The sequence below is a fragment of the Marmota marmota genome, unplaced genomic scaffold (genome assembly GCF_001458135.2).
Source record: "Marmota marmota marmota unplaced genomic scaffold, marMar, whole genome shotgun sequence".
Taxonomy (NCBI): Eukaryota; Metazoa; Chordata; class Mammalia; order Rodentia; family Sciuridae; genus Marmota; species Marmota marmota.
In genome coordinates, this window is record NW_026000082.1 from 16,829,575 (window position 1) to 16,844,196 (window position 14,622).

At 36.2% G+C, this 14,622-nt stretch overlaps 1 long non-coding RNA gene across 2 annotated transcripts in view; it reads left to right on the forward strand.

The window, feature by feature from the left end:
* LOC125620392 overlaps positions 1–13,283 on the forward strand; it is a 33,064-nt gene extending 19,781 nt beyond the window's left edge. The window contains exons 3-4 of one of the 2 annotated variants that reach the window (XR_007352020.1): positions 2,540–2,707; positions 12,923–13,283. This is a non-coding gene — a long non-coding RNA (uncharacterized LOC125620392). The remainder of the gene's footprint in view (positions 1–2,539; positions 2,708–12,922) is intronic. The other variant, XR_007352021.1, reaches the window with a different exon arrangement.
* Positions 13,284–14,622: the final 1,339 nt, after the last annotated feature.

The window sequence follows — 14,622 nt, forward strand, 5'->3', positions numbered from 1 at the left end:
AGAAAAAAAAAAAAAAAAAGCTCATTAGACAGTGTACAAATGTCCAAAAGTGAAATGATCAGATTTTGAGAGCTTTCTCTTAACCAATGGATTAATTCTCTTGATGGATTAATAATAATTTGAATAGATTACTGGGTGGTAACTATAGGCTGGTAGGGTATAGTTAGTGGAAGTATGTCACCAGGGGCATCTCTTGGGAAATATACATCTTGCTCTTAGTTCCTGGTATTCTTTCTCTGCTTTCTGGCTGTCCTGAGCTGATAGCTTTCCTCTACCACATCCTTCCACCAAGATGTTCCATCATTACTCAGGCCCGAGTAATAGAGTTGGTGAACCATGGACTGAACCTTTGAAACCACAACCCCCCCAAAAACTTTTCCTCTTCTCAGCTGTTCTTGTCAGGTACCTCATTCACAGCAACAAAAAGTTGACTAACACACCCACTGTACCAACTTGCCCAACATCGTGACCCATAGGTGTAGGACCTCTAAATGAAGACCCTGGACAGCAGACTTCTTAAGGAGTGCTGGCAATTCAGGGTACGTAAGATTGGTACTGCACATGGGACTGCAAAATGCCAAGAAACTTAGAGCACATAATAAGAGGAGCTTGATAGAGGTTTCAAAAACGACAGTCTAAAAATTTTATAAGACACGACCAATATGGAGTTGTGAAGCTAAAATAAACTTTTCTGAATTTTATAAAGTAAACACCCAACTTTGATTCATCATGCTAAAAGAAAGATTGAACCATCATTCTGTTCTCTCAAAAGAAAATGATTTTACAACAATTATTATCAAAGAGGTGGTAGGTGAATAAACACAAGAAACGCAAGAAGAAACTTAATTAATATGCACAATATAATTATCAGGCAGCTAATTAATAAGCACCATATAATTTTTCTGGGTTTTGAAAAATCTTTAATTTATGATTCAATTCCTTCTTATAAAGACGTATTCACTTTCTTAATTATCCATTAATAAATTCTGTAGTTTTTAATGGTGACTGCCCAACTTAAATAAACTTCAGGCTTCACAAAACCAGGCACCCCTCAGGGGCATTGGTTGATACTGGGGATAGAATAGTCAAGACCGGCCCTCAAATCCAAGGATTTCACAGGCACTGGACCAGACTGATACAAACCAGAGGGTCACTAGGAAGCGCAGGGCCTTCACCTTTCTCCCTATTTCCAATTCATTATTTTTTTTCTGTTTGGACATGACACTTTGGGAAGCTCAGTACAGCCTGGTTCCCTCCCAGAGCCTCCAGCCCCACTTCTCCCTCTCACGTTGGAGGCATTCTTGGATTCCCCTCCTGCCCACACCCAAGTCTCAGAACTTATTCTACTTCATCATGTAAAACACTTCTGACCTGTTTTTGACTGCACTAGGGAATTCTGGTTTTGTCCTCTGGGTTTTCTTGTTCATACTTATAGAGAAGTCATAAAATTATTTTTCCAAACAGAGTTCTTTCCAAAAGAGGAATTAGGACATCTGCTTCAAGTAACAGTTTATTTCTTCCTCACTTCATTTATCCCAGTCTCCTTCTTCCTTTCCCTCATTCACCCTGTGAGCGATATTTGCCTGCGTAGCTTTGATAAAATGATTAGGAAATTGAGAACACATAGAAAAATGTAAAAGAAATATGATTTCAAGGACTACGAGAAAAAGCAGCTCTCTTTGATCCTGCCTATGTGTGCCGCTGGTCTGGGTCCTGTTGGAGAGATGGAGAAGAGAGACCAGGATTTAAGCCAAGCCTATCAGATTGGGAGCTCTTCCAGGTCAAAGGTTTTGTCTTATCCTTTTCAGTATTAACCTTGTTGATGTCATAGATTCAATAATACACATTAGGGAGGGAGAGAGGGAAGGAGGGAGAGAGAAATATAAAAGGAGGCATTTATTTGTTCTTAAATTACTTCATTTCGCAAAAGAAATTCCCCCAAACCTTTCCCTGTCTTCATGTCAGAGGATTCTCCTATACGTTACTTCTTTCCTCAGGCTCCAAGGAAGATGTGTTTGTTCAAGATCAACCCTTTCACCTTTGCCCTCAATCCCAGATTCTCCTGAGTCTTTCAGAATTCAGCTTCAATAATCATCTTCCTGATCTCTAGTTGCAGCCTCTCTCTTAATCTCTATGGCCTCTTTTCTTCTCAGCCAATAACCACACTCAAGGGTCTTCAGTTCTTAGACATGCACCCTCCCCAACATACATACCCTGACTACCATCTCTGGCCCATGTCCCTTGTAGCAGCCATGTACGAACTCACCTTTCTTCTGCATTTGTTCTCTCTACTGCTTATTTGGCATTGATTCATATTCATACATTAACTGACACTCATCTGATTGAAGGTCAGTGACCAATTTCCAAATCTGTTAGACACTTTCAGTATTAAGCTCACTGATTTCAGCAAGGTTATTTTTGTGAGCAGGGGTGTTTGTTTTACATATATTTCAAGGGAAATAAAAATTACTCCACTTCTGACAGTCTCTCTCTCTATTACAATGATTGGACCCCTGATTACTAAATGATGTATCCAAAGAATGAAGGGGGAGAATCTGAGCGATATTGAAGCAGGGTGTCTGAAGGAACCGGGTGTCTGGGGAGCCCTGAGGAGAAAAGACATCATGGAGACTGGAGAAGAGGGAGCCAACAGGTGCTAAGCAGCACCAAACCGTTAAATGGACCACTGAGTGGGATGTTTGAGGAGGTAAGTTTTGTCTGGTTGTGGAAAAGAACTCCATAATGAGCACAGCCACATAATGCAGGAGAATGGAGCCTCATAATGCTAGGACCCAACAGCCTAAAGGACATCTTCATGTGAATTGGACAAAGGTACTTCTTTCTCTAATCAGCCAAAGCCTGGCCCCATAGCACGTAGGTCTCACCCACTTGCTCCCTTGGGCAGGGCACAACCTGTACTGTCTTCCAGAGCAACTCTGTAGAAGGCAATGGGATTTCGGTCACTAGAAACATTCAACTAATGACTAGGTGGTTTTATGTTTTGGTTCTGTACAGAGCATTTCTTATAATTCTGTTTATGATAATCTCATTATTGCTAGAAAGAGAGGGAAAGATAGACCAACAGAGAAGAAAAATGGAGTGAGAAGGAGAAAATTAGAGAGGAAGATAGATGTGGGAGAGAGAGAGAGAAAGGGAAGGGAGAGATTGGTTGGTTGGTTGAATATTTTTAATCTTATATTCAAATATGCCTCAATACAGATGAATGACCATGTTTTACAAGCAAATGATACCTAGCTGTGTCTGCCACAGCTAGGTATCATTTGCTTGTAATTCTTATACCTTATCCTATTACTTTCCTGTCTTGTTTGCTATTTGAGTCCCAGTTTTGTTCGAGGTGGTCCAAATTGGTCTATGCCAGTCGTTCTTAACCTGGCTACACAGTAGTATCTCAGTCACAATTTTAAAATTATTGGTAAAATCAGAACCTTTGGGTATGAATCTATATTTCTAAAATTTCCCAGGTAATTCTTGACAGGATTGGGCCATTTGTTTAGGAAATTTGATAGGAACATGCTTTCAGAAATACAATATTCTATTCAAATGCAAGATCATCAGAACATTTTATATTTGATATTTATGAGATAGTTCACTTTTAGTGTCCTTTGCATATGCAGGAGGCTACCAATGGAGGCCTGCTAGGAGGCTTCTGGAAAAGCTTCACTTTTCCAATATAAAGGGACAGGGAATGAGATTAGGATGCAGCAATCTTTGGGGGGCCGTTATTTTGTTAGTACAAGTCCCAGATATTTAAAGCTTGCTAATTGTGGAAAAAAATAAATGATTTTTATATCAGAAACTTCTGTCCCCCAACAATTACTTAGCTTCCAAACCAGAAGACCCTTTCTCATCTAGAAACTCTTCTCTAGAATGGCTACAACTTACAGTTGATGCAACGTTAATAGCCCTTTTAGGAACCATTGTACAGTTACCTGGATCTTTATCTTTCCTGTAATAGAAAAACTAGGGTTGAGTCTCTGGAGGCCCTACCCCATGTTGGAAGTAAGGCCCAATTCCAGCAGATAGTTTATAACTAGGGCTCAGAATATCATAATATGTTCTTTCACTCCCACCATTTATTTTCCAAAAGCGAGCTGGCCTATTACACACCCATTTTCCCTAGGGCTGTTATGTGAGAACTTGGAAGTGATTCCTCATTGGTTTATTACTCTCTAAAACTCAGCCAGAGGAATGACAATCTAATTATTATTGACTGAGCTAGCATATCTCACTTAGGAAGACAAGATTAATAAAACAAAGCATTCTTCTGGGGATGTTTGTTACATAGATTTTAAAGCCCAAACACATTTTTCCAAGGGGTGAAATTCATATTGTTTTATACAAGAAAATTCTTACCATAGGGTGATCTTGCTTTATCTTTTCTTTCAAACTATATCAGAAACTTGAAGTGTCTTGTTTCTCTGAAACCTTCCACACTATTTTTAGTGATAAATAAGTGTAGTGTTAGAGGTTTAGAAATTGTTCTACTTCAAAATATACAGAATCATCAATTTAAATGATAGGAACATGCTTTCAGAAATACAATATTCTATTCAAATGCAAGATCATCAGAACATTTTATATTTGATATTCATTCTGCTGTAATATGACAATTACTATTGTCCTCATGATTGTTTGGTAGTATTTTTTCTTAAACTAATTCGTATTTTGCTACTAATAATACTAAAATGATGCAAAAGAATGAAAGTTATCACTTTATAGCAAAAAGAGGGCTACCTTTGAAGTAGGACAGTTTTAAACTTAGATTTTGTTTCTTCCAGGTACTACTGTTGTCCTAGGGCAAGTTAATTTACTGTCACCTGGTTTCCTTGCTTGTTAAATGGGAATACAGATACTTACATACTGGATTTGAGTGAGGTATACAATTATGTACATGAAGTCCCTTGTACAATGCCTGATATATAATGTCACTGAGTAGTTTCCATGGCTAATAAAGATAATTTGTTAATAGTCTTATTCCTAACGGAGACACTGGCTTTGTTGGAAATCAGTTTCCTTACGGAGACTGAACACAAATGAAAGGCGATAGAGGTCTTTAAAAGTGCTTCTGACCTTCTGATCATTTGGTCAGACAGTCTGAGTTACGGTCTTCACTTCATAAATGCAAAGTAGATTGTATAAAAGGAAAAAATATGCTCTAGTTCATTCCCTCAAAGTATTCATCAAATGAGGTAGGATTTCTGGAAAAGATTAAGAGCTTACATTTTTCATCGGACTTAACTTCCCATAAAATTTCATAGAGGATAAAAGGCGAGGAATGCAGAAGCAGTATTCTTTCTGTTTTATCTGCTACCTGCCCTAAATCTTCCTGAGGTATCATTAATTATAGTGGTGCCAGTCAAAATGCTGCTTAGACAGGCAAATTTTCACACAAAAGTCTGTGCCTGAGATTTCAAAACTGGCAGTTGAATTTTAGTATTTAGGCGAAACTGAAGGCTATCTCAGAAGAAATACCTTCAAACCAGTCATGACATGGAATGAGAATGATACATAACCAGGGACTTTGAATTGAACTAGTGATGTTTTGGTCCTTGGCACACAGCTTCAGAACAGCTCAAAGAATTCTAAAAATAGGTAGTATTTAAAATTTCCAAATTAGGTGGGATCCTGAAAGATCTGACTTGGGCAGTGTTTATCTGAGAACATAAAGTGGGGGGGGGCAAGAAACTGCTACCATTAGACTTGTTACATTGAGCTACCATATGCTAAGTACTTCACCTTTTTTTTTTTCTTGAATGTGTGAGATGGATCATATTTATAAAAGGAAAGTGAAATTTGGAGATCTGAAACAAAATATCCCAGGTCACATGGCTGGCAAGTGGTAAAGGTGGTATTGTCTTGATTTCAAGATGTGAACTTTCATTGGACAGTTTTAGTTTTTCCAGAGGAAAGCGGTCTTGAGGTACGGAATCCCCCAGAGGGAGGGGTCTTCACTTCAATCCAACACATTTGTCATTGAGCACCTTTAGCATGCTAGACAAAGAAAATTAAGAAACAGTTACTGCCCACAAGGCATTTACAATCTTGTGGAAAGAGCTAGGTCAACTTACCTAAAGTATTTTTTTCTCATCTGTAAAGTAAAATAATTAGAGTATTTAAAAAATATTTTTTCAGCATAATTTTCCCCATGGATATTTGGAAAAATCCCAATGTGTAGAAAAACTGTAAAATAAGGGAGCACAGAGAAGAGGCATGTAGCCCACACTTTAGTCAGTAAGGAAGTTCTTAATGATTTTTATAGTTTGATATGTTTTTTTACATGGCCCAGCTTACATGAAGCCTTTTATAATTGCGCTAATTTAGAATTTCCTAAATTGGATGTTCAGTTAAAAAAAAAAAAGCAGTTAGGAAAGGTTAAGAAGCTAGAGCGCACCATTTGGAGAAGATATTCAACTCTAGGAGTTCTGAATGCTTTTGATAGCATAAAGTATTACCAAAGAAAGATTAATTCAGACACTAACTTTAAGCACCACCTATGAAACACGCATATTCATTTACTTTGCACAACAAGCCACCAATTAATAGATATTAAGACTAAGGATATTTAGTATTAAAAGGAATAGAGTTAGTCCTTTCACATTCACTCATGAAGGAATTACCAGATCAGAATATCCCTCCTGGTTTAAATAAATGTAAAACTAAAAAAAAAAAAAGTAGGAAACAACTATTTTCACTCAGTGGAAAATTGGCAGCGCAAGTTTTTAATCTCTGAGATAAAGGAAACTCTTAAAGTGATAGCTCACATTAGGGGACAATTTACCAGCTACAATGCAGGAAGTTGGCACCTAAGCAGAGCATGAGGTTCCACTGAACTAGGAGGCAAGATCAGTTTGGTAGTCCAAGCAACTGAAATCTGCAGTTCAGGGAATAGGAGAAAAGGGAGCTCATAGCCCCAGAAAACTGAGAAGTTACTTCAAAAGTTCTAGGTTGAGGGATGAGTTTAAGACCAACTGAGACTTACCTGTCAGCTTCTGCTATGGGATTGGGAGCAAAACAGACACTGAATATCAAGCAGTGCAAAGTGTCATTGGAGTTCTAATCTTCAAGAATAGAGACGTGTTTTTTTAAAAAAACTCTTTGTAAATGCAAAAGTTCCTAAGTTTGGCAGGAGGTTTTGCAGGAACTCAACTGTTACAGTACCAGTCCTATGAGACAGAATGCTCATATAATACCAGGTAAAACAAACTTATCACTCATGGATAAGCATCAAGATCAAGCAGAAGCCTGGGATCCATGGTGATCCATGTCCTCCAAAGCTCAGAATAGCTGTTCCAGAGTTATCTATGCATGCCATACTTCGCACTTCAGTTGGCCCCAGAATCATTCTATTGCATTTATATAGACGTTACTTGGTTCCCTGAGTATTGTAGAAACCCCTGTTTTAGGATGAAGAAAAGCATAGCTTGGGTCCTTCAGAACACTTCTTCCCCATCTCATGATCTAGCATTCTTTGTATTTTATGCCCCCAAACAGATCTTACCTTCTGCAGTCAGTACTTCTGGAATCCAGCTGATTCACTAGAAAGGCTGCACTTTAGCAGTACAGACCATGCCCTAAAGTAAGGTCTATACTGGACTCACTTTGACAAAGTCTCTAACAAAGTTTGGCAAAACCCATATGGGAGATAGGTTTTGTAGGGTGAGTCCCAAGAAGTTAGAGGGGTTCCAGAAACATCTTGGGCATTCCACATTATCTGTAGTAACAAAGTATAACACAGATTTGACAAAAAATGTTTAACTTTATTATACCTTAAGGTACAAATTTAAGGTATCACTATTCCTTAAATACTCAGATTTAAGGTAATCAACAAGTAATTAAACTGCCTGATAAAATGAGAATCTACACTCTTCAAAGACAGATAATAGAATCATATTATACAATGAGTTATTAAAATATTCATAACTCAATTAAAAGAATCAATAGATATACAAAGAAGTAAGAGAGCACAGCCTACAGTCACAAAAGCATGTAGTTAGTAGAAACAGAACTCAACATGGCACAGATCTTGGACATAACATAAAATTACTTAGAAACAGCTACTATAAATGTGTTTCAGGAATTAAAGGAAAATATGTTCAAAGAGGAAAGGAAAAGACGGGGGAGGGGTGAATGAAAAACCAGGGCATCTCAATAAACACATAGAAACTTAAAAAAAAAGAACCAAATAGAAACTTTGGAACTAAGTAATATGTTAAATGAAATGGAAATTCAGTGGAGGGATTTAATAATAGTTTGGAGATATCAAAATAAAGAGTCACTTTGAGAACAGATTATATCATTTGAAGATTCTAAGGAAAAAATATTGAAGAAAAATGAAGAGAACACTGGTAAGAATAAATGATCTAACAGATGCCCTTATTTTATCAGGCACATGTCTGATAAAATATAGATTCTAAAAATTAGGAAAAAGCAATAAAAGAGAATTACAGGTCGGGTTTTCTTGTGAATATAGATGCAAAAACTATATAAAATATTATCCAACATAATGTAAAATCATGTTTTCAAAATAAAATAGTATAAAATTAGAAGAAAGGTAAACCATTAGGAAAATCTCTCAATGCAATTCACTGATAGGCTAAAACTGAAAGCTCCTGTGATCATCTTAATTGGTATAAAAGGGCACTTGCCACCTCCACTGGAGTATTTTGAAGCAAATCCCATTTCATCCATAAATAATTCAATGTATATTACTTTCTAAAACACCAGGAATATTTTACTTAGGTTATGTATTTTTTATAATTTATATGTTGAAAAAAATCATATTGTGTTTGTTTTGCGGCTTCCATCCCTACACTTTTGTCTAAGAAGTTACTGTGAATCTTGTATTCTGTGTATATTGGTGATTGATTTGGATGCTTGGTCAGATTCTAGCTTGATTTGGGGGCATAAATTAATGATAGTTTTGTGAATTCCTTTTTTTTTATTGTTGGTTGTTCAAAACATTACATAATTCTTGATATATCATATTTCACATTTTGATTCAAGTGGGTTATGAACTCCCATTTTTACCCCGTATACAGATTGCAGAATCACTTGTGAATTCCTAATTGCATCACCTCAGAAGGAACATTCTACTAATTGGCTCTTTTTTTTTTTTGTGAGATTAACATCGAGTGGTATGTTTGAGTGTGGACACACTGATCTAGTCATTGCACCATTCCTCATCAGTTTTTCAACAACGGTTTTAGCAGACATGGGTGCTCTATTCTTCATTTCTATTTACTTACATCTGGGATTTTCTTTTCCTTTTTATTAGAGCACAGTTAAACACAGCAGTTGAGTTAATTTTGACAAAAATCACACATGCATGCAATTTGGCTTCAATCCCAGTTCTTCCCTTTTTCTCTCCTACCTTCCCCTATTCTCTTCCCTTGACTTTACTGATCTTCCTTTATTTATTTTTGATTAGTACTTTATACATAAAGGTGAAATTCCCTGTGGTATATTTGTATATACATATAAGGTGTTTTTGTTAAATTCCTTACATTTTTTCTCCCTTTTCCTGTCCTCCCTCCCTCCCTCTTCATCTCCTATTTACTTCACCAAATATTCCCTATAATTTTATTTTATCTGATTGCTGCCCACTGCCCCTTCCTTCTTTTCATTTTGTCCTAGTTTCCACATATTTGAGAAAACATTCAACCCTCGATTTTCTGAGTTTAGCTTATTTCACCTAGATTATTTAACTTAGATGTTCTCCAGTTCCACCCATTTATTGGCAAATCCCATTATTTCCTTCTTCTTAATGGCTGAGTAAAATGCCATTGTGTATATACAGCACGTTTTCTTGATCCATTCAGATGAATGGATTGAAAGGCATCTGGGATGATTTAATAATTGGTTATTGTGAATTATTCTGCACAAACATTGAAATTGCTTTATCACTATAGTATACTATTTAAGTTCGTTTTGATAAGTACCAAGGAATAGGATAGTTTGGTCATATGGTGGTTCCATTCCTAGTTTTTTGGAGAAACTCCATACTTCTTTCCAGAGTTATTATACTAATCTGCAGTCACTATCTTTTCTGCCACCTCCTTCCCAGTATGTATTATTATTTATGTTCTTGGTAATTATCATTCTGACTGGAGTGAGATGAATTTGTAGTATAGAATTGATTTGCATTTCCTTGATTGCTAGAGATGTTGAACATTTGCTCATGCATTTTTTTTTTTTTTTGGCTATCTCTACTTCTTCTTTTGAGAATAATATGCTTAGTTCTTTGGCCCATTTAAAATTTTTTGGGGGGGACATTAAGCTTTTTAAATTCTTTATATATTCTGGATATTAATCCCCTGTCAAAAGAGTAGATTTTCTTCTGTTCTGTAGGGTCTCTTTTTACACTCTTAATCATTTCCTTTGCTGTGAAGAAAGAAATTTTCAATTTGATGGCATCCCACTTATTTATTCTTGGTTTCATTTCTTCAGCTTTTAGGATTCTTGTGAGGAAATCAGTTTCTGCACCTGCATGATGGAGTGTTGACCCAGTGTTTTATAAAGGTTCTGGTCTAATTCCTAAGTCTTTGATCCATTTTGATTCAACTTTTGTACAGGGTGAGAAGCATCTAATTTATATACATTCTTCTATATATATCTAGTTTTCCAAGCACCATTTGTTATAAAGGCTATCTTTTCTTCAACATTTTTTATACTTTTTTTGCACCTTTGTCAATTATCAGATGGCTGTAAGTAGGGGTGTTTGTCTCTGTGTCTGCTACTCTATTCAATTGGTATTTGTGTCTATTTTAATGCCAATACCATGCTGTTTTGTTACTATAGTCCTATAGTATAATTTAATATTTGGTATTATGCTACCTTCTGAATCGCTCTTGCTCTGTGGCTGAGAATTTTCTATGAAGAAATTTCATTGGACAACTCTCTGCTCTCCCTTGGGTACAGTTCAAACAAGATTCTCAAGAAAGATGCTTAATTCTTCTTGTTTTTGAATAAGATCCAGAATTATTTGGTTCTTAAAGTCATTCAAAGGTGTCCAATATCTTTTCTCCCCCTTGAGTAAAATCACCAACTTAGGAATGTTCAATGATTCCCCCCAAAATGTTCATGTCCTACAGGGACATGGAATTTATGAAAGTTTATCTCTGGAATTTCCATCTCTGAATGTTTATTTACATACCAAAGGGAGAATTAAGGTTACAGTCAGAATTGATGTTGGTAATCAGCTGACTTAAATAGGAAGGTTATTCTGGGTTATCTAGGTGTGCTGAAGCAACCACAGGGTCCTTAAAAGTAGAAGAGGAAGGTAGGAAATAGGTCAGTGATGCAATGTGAGAAAGACTTGATTTGCAATTGCTGACTTAGAAAACAAGAAAAAGGGTCCGAGATCTGAGAAATGCTGGTTTCTTCTAGAAGCTGAAAAAGGCAAGGGAATGGATTCTACGGCCTCCAGGAAGGAACCCAGCCCTACTGATCCTTTGATTTTAGTCCAGCAAGCCCTGTGTCAGACTTGTGACCTATAGAACTGTAACATCATAAATTTATGTTGTCTTCAAACCAGCATGTTTGTGATAATTTGTTATGGCAGCAACAGGAAGTCAGTATAGTGCTGACATTTCTGTGAGAAAACAGACAATAACAAAGGAACAAACAGAGAAACTATTCCATTCAGTAACAGTATAACATATTTTCCAGGTCAACCCATAAAGATAAAATTTCTGCACAGTTTCAAAAACAGACTAGTAAACATAAGGAAAACATGAGAAGCTATCCTTGATAGTATAAAGAAAAATTATAATTAAATATCTAGAAATTAAATAAGATTCCAATGGAAAAAACTTGAAAAACCTAGTAAAGAATGTAGAACATTATCTGATAAATGAAGACACATTGCATGCTCTTGGATGGGATGATGAGTATTACAAAGACGTTAACTACTTGAAGTAATCTGTATGTTTCACTATCAATTCCAATAGGACTGTGTAAGGAACATGATAACAATTATTCTAAAATAAAAAGAAGCAATGAAGGATCATGGCTAAGGCTATGTCATAAACACGTAAACTTGCCAAATATGGCATCAGGAAGACACAGTAAAAAAGCAGTGTGGTACTGTTGCAAGAATAGATAAATAGAACACTGGAAGAGAATAGAAAGCCTCAAGATGAAACTTTGGGTAACTAATGTATGATAAAGGTGGCATTACACACCAATGAGGGGGAGGCCTGGAATGTTTAATAGATACTGCTGGAAAATCTAACTGGGTTGGGGGAGAAACTGGTGAATTATTATTTAATATCACTTACAATCTTGATAGACTATCAAAATTTGAAAGGTAAAACAATAATGCTAATAGAAAAAAATATGGGAAATATATTTGTTACCTAGGAATGGAGAAAACTTTTTAAAATGTCAGAAAAAATATAAGACAAAAAGATTGATTAATTTATATTGAAGTCATGTATTTCTATTAATTAAGTACACATTGAACAATGTTTATAAATAGATGAAAAAGGAAGAAAATATATGCAATATAGAAAACTGGATTAGTTTAGTAATTAATATTTAGAATATACAGAACTCCTGTAAGAAAGACAAAAATCCCAGTGGAAAGATGGACAAAGGACATGAACAGACAATTTACAGTAAAGAAAGCAGAAAATCTTATAAGCATATAAAGATGTGCTCAGACTCATCAGTAATCTGAGAAAATCAATAGTGAGACTGTAGTTCATATCTGGGGAAACAAAAAAGTTTAATCATGCTGAGGTTGGGAAGAACGTGGGGCCATACTAGCCCTCAAAACATTGATGGGAGTAGGGTACACTGCTATAGTACTATGGACAGAAATTTAGCATTATTTGGTCAAACTGAGAACACTCATATTCAATGACTTAACAATTTCTCTTCTGTTCTTCACATATTATAGGTAAAATGAAAAGATCAAGCACAAAAAAGGAAGGATATTTGCAACATATAAGATAGATGAAGAATTATTATCTAAACATAAAGAACTGCTGTCAAAAAAATAGAATTTATTAGGGATGGGGATGTGGCTCAAGCGGTAGCAAGCTCGCCTGGCATGCGTGCGGCCCGGGTTCGATCCTCAGCACCACATACAAACAAAAGATGTTGTGTCCGCTGAAAACTAAAAAATAAATAATAAAAAATTAAAAAAATAGAATTTATTGAAAAAATGGTTTAGAAAACTACTAAGCAGTTCATAAAGAGAAAATGAAAATGCTAATGAAACCAAGCAAAGGTGCTCAACCTCAATAGTAATCAGAGATACCAAATAAAATCACAATGAGAAACCTATATTACACATATTCAAACATACAAAAATTAAAAACCCAAACAACATAAACATTGGCAGGGGAATAGAAAAGTAAGAACTCATATATTTCTGGCAGAAACATAAATTGATACTAGCATGGAAAATGATGTAGCATTACCTATAAAGTCCCACATGTGCAGAACCTAATATCCAGTCAATCTACTCCTACTCCAGCACACAGTGCAACAGACATGTACTGGAATGTTCATAATGACATTGTTAATTGCTAAAAGTGGAAACAGTACAAATGACCATCAAAAGCAGAAAAGATAAATTATTACATATTTCTAAATCAGAGTATTACCCCAAAATGGAACAAACTTCAGCCACACAGCATCAACATTGGATGAATAGAAGAGACACAGTATTAATTTCATTTAAATAAGGTCAATAACAGAACACATTGAATGTATCTTATTTGGAAGTTCATACTTGAAAGCACGGGAAATATTGTAACAAAAGTCAATGTAGTGGTTATTTCCAGGGCAAGGAAGACAATACACTGTTAGGGCATTTTTAAAGGGTTGAATTATTTTAACCAAATTAGAGGAAGAGCTTCCTTTCAGAGCATTGTTAAGCACAGTTAATGTTATATTTCTTAATGGGTGCTAGTCGCACAGGTATTGCTGCTTTCATTAACATTTTTAATACAAGTCTGTATGTATAACTTAATTTGCAATGAAAATTATTTTTAACATGATTGGATTAGACATTCTCTAGTTTTTTTTTTTTAAATCTTTGATACACTGTGGCAAAACCCTTCCCAAGTGGATGTATTGTTTTCTCCTCAATTTAAGCAGTATGCACTGAGATATGATATACTGGTGAGTTAGAAAACTCTGAGGAAAAAAAAAAAGTGAATTGAAGTAACAAAGAATCAGAAAATGGGAGACCAAGAAGAAGATCATGATGATTCAAGTCCCTCTTCTCAGAAAGGCAACTGGGGTTTTACTTGAGAGTCCCCAGGTTTCAATCTCAGTTCTGCTTTGGGTTGGGCAGATCTCGAATCCTCAGTTTCTTCACGCTGGCTTTGTAAACTGTACCCTGAGATCCAAGTAGGAGGACTAATGATTATTATTTTACAGTAGGGGAAACTGAGGCCACAAAGGTCACCACTAGCTCAAGTTGCCATCACCAGGTTGGGACTCGGGGCTTCTGAGGCCAACTCCCTGACCTCTGCACTGCCCCAGGGTACAGCTGTTCTCTCTTTTCGCTGCCTGTGAGCGCACCGCTTGACGTCACAGAAGAACGCCCGGCCCCGCCTCCCGCCCCTTCGGAAGCCCCGCCTCCTC